This window comes from Rhinopithecus bieti, unplaced genomic scaffold (assembly GCF_001698545.2).
Source record: "Rhinopithecus bieti isolate Rb0 unplaced genomic scaffold, ASM169854v2 scaffold_38181, whole genome shotgun sequence".
NCBI classification, from domain to species: Eukaryota; Metazoa; Chordata; class Mammalia; order Primates; family Cercopithecidae; genus Rhinopithecus; species Rhinopithecus bieti.
The window spans coordinates 440138-452009 of NW_016815853.1; positions in this window are offsets into that span (position 1 = coordinate 440138).

The window sequence follows — 11872 nt, forward strand, 5'->3', positions numbered from 1 at the left end:
TGGGCTGGGGCTGGGGCTGGGCTGTGGGCTGTGGTGGGGTCGCCCGTCCGCCGCTGGGCGGGACACGTGCCTCGCAGGCCAGACCTCTCGGGGCCCGCGCCCTGGGCACACCCTGTCTCTGTCTCCGCTGCCCCAGTCACCCCCTTCTCGCCCCTAAAAATCTCGCGTCGGCCTGTGACCTGGGTGGACTGGAGCAGCCCGGGGACGGCGCATTCGCTCCCCAAGTCCGCGGCTGAGGAGCGAGGCCGGGTCCGGGGCTAAGAGGCCGGGAGGAAGCGGCCGGGCTCCTGACCCTACCCGGAGGTCATCTCGGAGTAGTGGGATGAAGGGCGGCATGATGGACGGTTCCGACATTGCTAAATCTGCCGTGAAAGGGAATGCATGCCTTTCATTAGGAGGGAAGACACTCTGAAGGAGTGGAGAGGCAGCTGGCCCGGAGGGGCCGGCCCAGGCCATTCGCGACCCAGGCAGAGCGTCTGCGCCCCTGCGAGGGGCAGAGGTGAGACCCGGTGCCACCCAAGAGTGCGCTCCAGGAACCTGCAGCTGCAGGCACCGTTGATCCTCCACTGGAGCCGGCTTCCACCAGCAGTGGGGAGCACACGGGAAACTCGGACGCTCCTGTGATGGCCCCATTACTCCGTGCCTGACTCCTCACCCTACAGACCACCTATCCTGGCTCTTCGTGAATTTCCCTCGGACCCTGTTTCTAGCCTGGCTTTGTCTGTGAAGCTGAAGGCAGCCTGGGGAAAACGTGCAGTTTCTACAGGACATGAGCTGGTGACTTACATAATGGCTTATATAAGCCCCAAACTCAAATAAGCTAGAATTCCCTTGGCCCCTCAGAGGCCCATCATGAAGCTCCTTGTTCCATCAAATGAAGTGTGAGAAGCCCATAAACATTTAGCATCGAGCTCCTCTCTGATGCAGGAGGGAAAGCAGCAGGAAGGAAGGCACCCGGGAGACCCAGAGGAGCATCTTTGTTTATCCAGTGTGGCTCTGTGGTTCTCCTGCCCTTTCTCACCGCTGGGCTGGGGTATGTCTGGGGAAGCCCAGCACCAACATCCTAAAATACAGACGGTAGTTCTGCTCTGCCTGAGGTGGCTGGAGGTCAGGACGCCAGGCTGAGGGCAGCCCGCAGATGGGGGCCGGCTCTTTTCTTCCAGAGGAAAAATAGGGAAACATTCACTTCATTGCATAAACGAGTCCCCATTTGCATTTTACTGTATCGCAAAACCCAAAGGCCTTACTTTAGTATCTGATTTAGGCAATCACAGTTTCAGTAGCTTTTATTTTAGCAATATTAGAGTATTTTACCGACAGAATGGCATAAAACTGACAAGCAAATTAAAAATGGAAAATTAACTCCAACTGGTCATCTTCCAACTGCCATCAGTAAACAAGAGGATGAAGGTCAGAGAGATAATGTGTGTTCACGAGGGGAGCGTGTTTGAAGGGACCATAAGCGGTTGCAGTTGCCGTTGGAATCAAGATAATCTACTTTATCTCACCAGGCGTTTTACTGGTATTTGTTTTACATTAGATTGGGAGTGGGATCCGTTCCAAATGATAGTTTTAATCTTAGGAAACATAGTTGAAAATTGCTAGCCAGAGTGCTGTTAAGAGGTATACACACCACTGAATTTTACACAATCCGGTTCCGTTTGCTTTTCCATTTCTAAGTTTCTCCCTTGGCAGGTCTCCTCTTCATTTTGTGGGTGTGCCAGGATTGGAGGCTGGGGCTGCCTGGTGAGAGCATAGAGATTTCCTCTGCAGAGACTGGAAGGACAGTGGGTGTAGGAAGTTGCTAGGGGGTGAATTGTGTTCCTTCCCAGGTTAATATGTTGAAACCCTCAGCCTCAATGTGACTATATTTGAAGGTGGGGCCTTTAGGAGATCACTGAGGTTAAATAAGGTCACTGGGGTTGGGCTCTGATCTGATGGGACTGACGTCTTTACGTGAAGAGGAAGAGACACCAGTGGGGCTCTTGTCTGGGGAAAAGGCAGAGAGAAGCCACGGAGAGAGGCCTCAGGAGAAACCGGCCCTACCAATACCTTCATCTTGGATTTCTGGCCTCCAAAATGGTAAGAAAATGAATGGCTGCTGTTAAGCCGCCCGGCCTGTGGTGCTTTGTCACTGGAGTCCCGGCAGGCACATACAGAAGCTAATGATGGAGACGAAGAGAAGATGAACTGGGACGTGTCTCCATCAACCCTCAATTGTCCAAAGACTTAAACACAGAACTGAGCAGGGTGGGGATAGTGTCCTCGTTTTGCTGCCCTGGGAGAAAGCTGGCTTAGGCAGTCGTGAGAGGGCGGCACCACATCCAGGGTGGCCTGTAGGGGTCACATGGTGTTGGAGTTCTGAAGAGCCAGCAGTGCTGGGGCTGCATTTGGTGGGCCCGACTATCACATCGTGATGGAGGGTGGAGGGCAGGAGGAATGGCAAGTCCACTGCATTCTCTGTGCTGCTTGTCCAGACTCTGTGCTGCCTGACTGCAGGATCTCAGTACCACAGCCACCTGGAGAAAGGCCCCAACTCTTCTCCTCAGCCCCGTCGGGGTGCAACTCTCAGAACCCCCGGAGAAGGGCCCTCCCCACCTTTGTCTTCCAGACCTGGCTTTCTGGATCTCCTCCTGCTGGGATTAAGCCAGATCACTTGGAGCCAAATCACTAACTGTCAAATCACCTAAAACTAATTGGCTTAATTATCAATTTGCCTAATGGTATATTTAACTAAAATCTATATTTATCAAATTTACATTGCCCACATGACAGAGCAATTCCAGCTCCATCTGAGGTTCTGCATCGATTCAGTTGTCTTCTTCTGTGTTTGCTTGTTCTTGACGATGTCACAAAGTTTTAGCTGGTCTAAGGATATTTCTGTCTCATTTTAATATTTCAGATAAGAATAGGTTAAATTTTATTCACCTCATAAGTGAATATAAGTAAGAATGGATCAACTTTGTATTCACCTGGTAAGTTTTTGAGACGCCTGTTTGTCCCCTTTGTGAGCTCTATTGTTTGTTTGCTTGTTTCTTGAGACAGGGTCTCAGCTGTGCCGGGCAGGTTGGCGTGTCATGGCGCAATCATGGGTCACTGTGGCCTCGACTTTTCAGGCTCAAGTGATTCCCCTTCCACAAGGAGCTGGGATCACAGGTGTGCGTCACCATGCCTGGCTAATTAAAACAAATTTTTTTTTTTTTCAGTAGAGACAGGTTCTCACTACATTGCCCAAGCTGGTTCTTTTTCTCTTTTTAAGATTGTACTGATTTCCTTTTGTTTTCAGCAGTTTGATTATGATGGAAAAAAACATTAGTTTTCTCTGTGTTAATCGAATTTGAGATTGACTGAATTTCTTAAATCTGTGGGCTGATATATACGTGCTTGGCCGTTCACTTTTCAAACCAGCCTCTCTTCTGTTTCCTCTCCCCAGACCTTCTGACTGATGGGGCAGCAGGGGGAGGGGTCATCTGTCAGAATCTGATTATCAGGTCGTTTTTATTTTATTTTATTTTATTTTTAATTTTTTGAGATGGAGTTTTGCTCTTGTTACCCATGCTGGAGTGCAGTGGCACATTCTCTGCTCACCACAACCTCCACCTCCTGGGTTCAAGCGATTCTCCTGCCTCAGCCTTCCGAGTAACTGGGATTACAGGCATGCACCACCACGCCCAGCTAATTTTTGTATTTTTAGTAGAGACGGTGTTTCTCCATGTTGGTCAGGGTGGTCTCGAACTCCTGACCTCAAGTGATCCACCCGCCTTGGCCTCCCAAAGTGCTGGTATTACAGACGTGAGCCACTGCGCCCGGCTAATTGGGTCATTTTAAATCCTATTGTGAAACGATATGATGGGGCAGCAAGGGGAAGGATCATCTGGTCAGAATCTGATAATCGGGCCATTTTTAATCCTACTTAATTGGGAAATGATACGAATAATGTCATGTAAACATTTTAGTCTGACTTAAAGTATATAACTGATTGCTTTTATTTAAAAGGTAATAAATGCTTACTAAAGGAAACGCCATAGAACTGAAACCAGAGACAGGTGGCCCTGTAGATCCAGGGAAAAGTATCGTTTAAAAGTTTAGATCAAAGGGATTTTAAAAATATCTTACGGTAGAACCAGACATTAAATTCACACTTCTCTCTCATCTGCCCCATTGTTTACCCTGTTAGAAATCTTCAGGAATGTCTGTACTTAACATCCTGTCACCAAGGAGCTGCCTCTGCCTCCGCGTGGAAGCCGGCACTGAGGTCCCCCTCGCCTCCCGCCCCTTTAACGTCCTTGCTAGGAGGAGCATACAGGCCATCATGGCGGGGACTCTGGTGAGGACACCCTGCTCATGGAGCCTGCACTAGAAACACTTGCTAACTGTGGGTCCAGGAATTTGATTCCTGACAGAGATTCTCTCCTTGACCAAACTCCACGCAGGCCCCCTGAACTTTTCGGTGAGACCTCAACTTTTGGACTTCTCTGGCTGTCTCTGCCTTGTCCGCTTTTGGCAAGAACCCCCAACCTAGATAACTGGTCAGGAGATCCCGCCGTCCCCAGGTGATGCTGCTCACTTCAGCAAGAATCCCGTTGGGTTGGTTTCGTGAGAGCCCCCTGAGCGCGGTGTTTTGTCTTGGTAATTTCCCATTCCCTGCCCCCGTGCTGCTCCTTGGCTGTGATCCCCTTACCCCTGCTGTCTTCACAGCGGAATCGGGTCTCTCTCCCCCTATTCAGGAAGGGCTGAGTAAAATCTGCTTTTACTGCTTTGACTACTGCCCAGCTCTGGTTTTCTTTGACGTCTCCCTGTAGCCTGGTCTTCCAGGCCATGTTTAAACCACTTTCTCATTCACGAAGGGATGGCCTGGGGTTTCCTCCTTGTGTCTGCAGGGAGCACTGAGGGCTTCAACCAGGCGTTAAAAAGACGAAGTGACCATCTTTCTATAAAGAACCTTTTCCTTTACTAGATTCTCAGAAATAAGGAGTCTGTGGTAGATGTGTCTAGATTCTTAGATTAATACAGTATGATTTTTGTTCTTTTATTTTGTTTGCCCATTTGCAAGCAGATACAGTTTCCTGCAAACTCATCCACGAGTCTCGTAGTGACCCAGTCCTGTTCTTCCTCTGACTTAATCTGTAAACCCAGGAATCTAAGATGACTTTTCTTGGATTCGTGGAAACCTAATAGGAAAACCCCTTAGCTGCTTCATAGCCTTCTCCCATCTCCAGTCCTGTAATTAGGCTGAAACTCCCAACCACGCGGTTGTTTGCTGCCCTGGCCTGGCTTCCTGAGGCTGCGGTCTTGTTCCCAACCTGAAGGACGCTCCTGCTCCCACGGTCCCTGTCCCCCTCCTGGGGTTCGCTTGACCCCTGTCCCCACTCCCGGGGCTCCCTCGGCCCCTGCCCACCCTCCTGGGGCCCCCATGGGCCCTGCTCAACTTCTGGGGATTCCCTCAGCCCCTTGCCCACCCTCCCGGGGATCCCACGGACCCTGCCCACCCTCCCAGGGTGCCCTCGGCACCTGCCCACCCTCCCGGGGGCTCCCTCGGCCCCTGCCAACCTTCCTGGGGGCGCCCTTTGCCCCTGCCTACCCTTCCGGGGCTCCAGTGGCACCTGCCCACCCTCCCGGGCCTCCCTCGGCGTCTGCCCACCCTCCTGGGGCTCCCTGGCCACCTGTGTCTGAGTTGGTCTCTGCTCAAAATCCCTTTCAGGGTCTTTTTCTTAAAGAGCCAGACCTCAATTCCATTCTTTACAAACACTGGGAAAGCCTCACATGCAGGCCTGAGTGTCCTATCCCACTTCCCCTCACTTTGGCACAGGCATTCTTTGGTCATTTGGAAGGTGCATATCAAATCATGACAGCAAAACATGAAGATGAAAATTTAAACCAAAGGAAGATTGAGCCTGCAAAGCTCTTGCCCTGCAGTCCCTGTGGTCCCGGCCCTGTCTGGCAGCTCCTCAGGGCTGTGCAGCTCCATTAACGCTGTGAATGCCCAGTGCTGGGTTAATGTTGCTGTGCACTGGGGGCTGTCGTAAACATTTTCTTTAGAAGTCCATTTGGTTCCTGTAATTTGGTAACAGCAATACACAGGGCTGGAAAACTGTCATGAAGGCAGACAATTACCCCGGCTTCTGTCCGGAAGATAAGTTGAAGATTATAAGGACTTGGTGTTTTGGGAGGTTTACCTTGAGGAAATCTATCAAACAGCAAATATCGTTAGCAAAATGAAATGTTCTTCACACCAGTGAAAGGCCGGCAGGTAAATCAGTGCTCCTGCTTGCGTGGGTATCTCATGGCTGCGGGGAGAGACCAAATTTAAAAAAGAGAAGGAAAGGAATTAAATTGGTTCTTCAGGTATACTCTGTGTCAGCTACAATTTAAAGAATAATGAAGCATATCTTATTGCAGAGGTTAAGAGATTAGCAGTCCCTTAATTATCACAGATATGCACTAACATCCCTTCCAGGCTCCTAAGTAAATCCTTTAACTGAATCGTCTTGCTCCACTCTACGTGATTACGAAAATCACTTAATACAATAGAAGACGTCTTTTAAGCGTATGTGTGCCTGTATTTGCTGCCTGCTGTTATACAAATTAATTTTCTCACATTTGACCTGCCTGACCCTACATACCTCGTTAAATGTCACGCTGAGCGGGGTGCGACGGGGACCGGGCAGATGGGGTTGTGTGGTCACGTGGGGACTCCTGTGGGGACAGGCCAACTGTGCTGGCCCTCAGTGCGGCCACGGGCAGGCTAATGAAGATGCTGCCAAGGACGGAGAATATCGCGAAGACAGAGAACGCTGCGTTCCAGCTCCTCTGTGTGTTCCCAGTACCTGGGAGGGTTTGGGTGTGGCGTCTTCTTACGAATACTATTAAGCTTGTCAAGAAAATTAAGTTATCATGAATAAGGTAATAGCAGAGGTCAAAATGTGTTGGCTGCTGAGGCGAGTATAGAGAAATGCAAGATGTTGCTTCTTAAGACTAAATCATAAATAAGAAGACTTAACAAAAGAGGGAGGTGCAGGGAGTGATGGTGGCAAAACAGCTTCAGAGTCATCAACATGAAGGCGGTGGGACCTGTGGGTGTGGCCACATGCATCTCAGAGTCAACCACAGAGCCAGATGGCTGCTCCATGGCCCTTGAGGCTCAGGGCCTTCCCTCCCTCGGGTACAGATGTGGTGACTGGGAGCATGGTGTCCCCAACTTCTTACTGTTAGCCCCAGGCCATGGGGTCTGGGTGTGGGGGACACTCACCCCCTTCAGCCTTGCTCCCCCAGCTCCCTCCGCCTGGTCCTGCACTCGGCTGGCCAGGGCAGAGGGTCCCACAGAGGACTCCAAGGCTCTGGAAGAGGCAGGACCCGAGGTGGGGTGAGGAGTTGCAGCGTGCTACGGGAATGAACTAGTGACGCGTGAGGTTATAATGCGTACGACGTTCTGGAAAACAGATCTCCAAGATGCTGCAGGTTTTGCATCTATGTAGGATGGACACATTTTTAAGCTTCCAAGTAGTGAAGAAAAGATTCATTTAACTACATAAACATTTCAACCTTTGGGCCAAAGACAACTCTCACACCTAAAATAATGGCCCAGATGGGCTGGGGGAAGCTTTTATAAGGCGTGTTAAGGGGCCTGCGTCTGTGTCAGTTGAAGGACCTAAGAGAAGTGGGTAGTGGGAGGGGATGGGGCAGCCTGTCCTCCCTGAGTCCTCCTGGTCCTTCGGTTGCTCCAACACCCTCCACAGCTCCAGACTCTGGAGACAGCACCCGCAGGAGCCCTCCTGGGTGTTCCCGGGTGTCTCGGGCTCACTGTGATCAACACCAGACCTCATGCCTTAGACAGTCCACCCCCTTCTTTCCCCACTCGCTTGACTTCGAATCCCATGGGCTCTGCCTCCTGCTCCTTCCAGGACGCTTCCATGGCCAGCGTTCCTACGGTGCCGTCCTCTTCTCCTACCTGTGACTGGCCCTTGTCCACTCTCAAGGGTCCGCTTTCCAGGGAAGCCTTCCCTGGCCACCCGCAGGGAGATGCAGTCCTCTTGGGGCCCTGCCAGGGAGGCCTCCGCCTGGGTTAGAGTCAGCGACAGATGGCCCGGAGGATGCCGGCCACTGTTAATGGCTGTGTGGAGAAGGGGCTGGGGCGGGACCCGCTACACAGCCCACAGCACGGTGAGGGACCCTGGGCAGTTGGCCTGGAGCCTGGCTTCATCTGCTGCAGTTTGCTTCAGAGCCCACACCTGTCTCTTCAGGGCTGAAGCTGGTGTCAGCTGGACTGTCACTGGCAACTATTGCTTAATGACAGATAAAACAGGATTCATGCAAAACAAACACCAAACCAGAAAATATTTGCTCCTTTGCTCCTTTGCTGTGACTGTGGCTGTAGAGTGTGAATTTTCACCTGAGCGGGAGCGGGGAGGTCCCAGGCGAATGTGAAATGTGGAAACTTCATCTGTTGCAGGAGCAGAGTTCCTGGTGGTGACTACGTGTTTCCGTCTTCTGTTTTTGCTAATTACGTAGAATTTGTGTAATCTGTCAATACCTTTAGGGAGAATTTTAAAGACAGGTCTCACCTGCACTTCGGGCAGCCAGGGTGCTCCATCCCACAAAGACTAAAGCCTCCTTGGTTCCCTGACCCGTGATCTCGTCCAGGCCCAGAGCCATGGGCCTGGGGGGCAGACCGCGAGTTCGCTCAAGAGTCCCACTTCGGGGAGGGACACAGCCTTGATTATGGATTACATGATCCATAGGGAAACCACGAATGCCCAGGCTTTGAAATCAGACTGCACACTTGGGTCTGGTACTCGACGCAGAAGTGATCACTCACACATGAATGTCACAGGTTTGCTGCCTGCAGCGAACTTAAGCCCGAGTGAGGAGAGAGGCGCAGAGATGGGGACATGCCTGGGTAGGGGAGAGAGGTGCAGAGATGGGGACACGTGAGCCTCGTTCATGCTGAACTCCAGCTGCATCGACTTCCCGGGGTGGCCACCACAAGAGGCCACAGACCGCATGGCTTAAACAACAGAGATTGATTTTCTTACTGTTCTGGAGGTGGCTTTCTGTTGGGGCCTCCCTGCTTGGCTTGTGGACGGCCAAGGGCTGTCACGTGGCCTCCCCTCTGTGTGTGTCCTGCCTGTGACCACATCTTCCCTCAGATGGGATTTCCAGTGATGGGTGGGGGCCCACCCTGATAACCACACCTTAACACTGTCATCTTCGAAGAGGAGACCCTACTTCCACGTCAGGCCACAGTCACAGTACTGGGGGTTGGGACTTTAACATCTTTTGGGGGCGTGATTCAGTCTGTACATCCACGGAGAGGCTCTCTGTGTCATCTTTGGCTGGCTTGATACATCTTTCAGAGCTTCAGAGGGAGAGCCGGGATGTATGTCCACATCTGGGAAGCTCTGGAAAGATGTGGGGCTTCGGTTCCCCATTGGAGGAAGAGCAGAGTGTGCTGGGGTTGGGTTGGGTGGGAGGTGGAGGCGAGGAGGGCTGATGGTTGCCTGCCCGGAGGCTGTGCGAACGGCAGGGCCTGAAAGTTGGCACGGGTGAGAAACAGACAGCCAGGCCTGCCCCTGCCTGGAGCGCCCACACTCCTCTGTCCCCTGAAATCTGTTAGAGCCACGGTTGCTGGCTTGCTTTCACCTGGCATTTTCTCCTTCAGAGTTTGAGCTGGTGCAGAACATAAGCACAAAATGTCTTTATAGCAGGGAGTCGTGTTCCCCGTGCAGGGGACAAAGGCCCAGAGGAGAAGGTCTAATACCAGACACATGTGGCTGCTGCTTCCCTCTGGCTGCCTTCAGCAGGAACTTTGCCGGCTCCCAGTTCTTCATGTGGGCCGTGCTGTGGTCGGCCTGGGCTTCCTTGGCCATGCTCTGCTTCCCACGGACTCACGCTCATCTGATGCGTGATGCTCTCCTAACGAGTTTCTAGCAGGTCCTCCAGAGACAGGACGGGAAGCAGGGTGTTCTCTTCTATCCGCCGCTCGTGGAGAGTAACAGGTGCACTTGGCCTCCTCCTGCTCTGGGTGCAGTTCAGCCATGGGGAGTCAACTACACGGGCCTATCCAGATGCCCTCCATCCACAGGCAGGGGTGTGGGTGCAGGGCTCTCGGCCTCAGCCAGGGTTGGGCCAATGCAGTGAGCCTGCGAGGGCTCGCAAGTGGGACCCGGGACAGACCGACTTTCTGCGTTTGCCCATTGTGCCATCTCCTGCTCATATGCCACTGGCCTTCGCCCTCCTTCCTCGTTAGTATGGGATTGAGATAACTGTGGATCAGGACTGATGGCCTCTGTGTCCAGATGCAGAGTGGGCCTGCTCCATGCGCCAGCTAGAGACGGTCGTGCTGGGCTGACACAGACCCAGTGTCGCCAGGCATGGGCTCCTCCAGGAACTGCCAGGGGCATCTGGTGGATGTATCCGCAGGTATATGGGCACAGCCCCCTTCCTTGTGGCCCTTTATTTCATTAAAGCGCTGGGCATGAAAAATTAGGATAAAATATATTCACATTGAGAACTAAAAATAAAATCCTAAGCCCCCCAACAGACTGAACAGACCCCTGACTTGACCATGGGGATCCCAGAGGAACTTCAAAAACTGAGTTCCCAGCCATAATGAAACATGAGGTCAGACATGCCTCATGGTATGAACAGCAACTGATCAGCATCCGTGTTAAAGTGGAGATCAGACGGCCAGTAGAACGGACCCTTGTGGCCTTAGGATACCAAGTGAAGAACAGAGTCTAAGGCCAGGTCAGGCAAGGGTTAGGTCATGCACCCCTAAGCTGAAAAAGCAAACTGTGTTTCACCTGCCACAGGGTTTTAGTTTTTCTTTTCTCTCTAACAGCTCAACAATCACTGGACTTACACAGTGTGAAACAATTCCAGCTCATGGGCCATCAGACGGTGATGGACTCCCTTGCTCCACCAGCCATGGCTACAGCTTTGACTGGTCAAGAGGCTGATTGCAGTAACTTTCTTCTGGTAGGAGACGCAGACATGACTGGATCTGGCCGGTTTATGGAGGCTGCACCCTGAGGGCCGTCGTGTCCCACTTGCCTTTTGACCTACAGGGCCTAATATAATGCATTTAAATGTTGCGTCTCCACCTGCAAGTGACAAGGGATGCGTGGAGTATGCATGTTTGCTTACCACACATGTGTGACCCCCCCATCATGAATATTCCTAACTCTGTAACCTGTTACATACGTATCCTTGACTAACCGTTCAACATAAAGCTCTGTTTCGCCCTCCCCTCGCTCAAAGCACCAACTCTGACTTTGGCCAGAGACTACGCTTCCCAGCCTGTCAAAAAAGCCACCTCACAGACGATACCCTTATGAAAAGCAAAGTCTGCCTTCTAAATTTATAATTTTTAAAAGTACTTATTTGGTGATGAGGATGGGATTCAAACCCAAGCGTGCATGAACACTAGGATAGGATACTTAATGTGAGAATGGCCCTTACTTTAACTTTCTCTGAGTTGCTTAGTGAGGAAGGAGGCCAGCTCTGTCCTGCAGAGGCCCTGCCTGTGGGTTATAAGGATCCCGTGGCATTCTGGTGAAATCTGCAGGGTTCAGCTGTCGGTACTGACGAGGGGGGCATGCCAGTCCTGTGCCCACCCCAAACAAGGGCCACGAGAGATCACAGTGGCACCTCCCTTCCCAACAAAGAAGGATCAGGGTGAGCTGTGGCCCAAGGCCCAGGGCCTCCCCAACCTGCTCTGCACTCACTTGCCCAGGTGTCACAGGGCCTCCTACACTGCCCCCTACCCCGGACTCACCTGCCCAGGTGTCACAGGGCCTCCTACACTGCCCCCCACCCCGGACTCACCTGCCCAGGTGTCACAGGGCCTCCTACACTGCCCCCTACCCCGGAC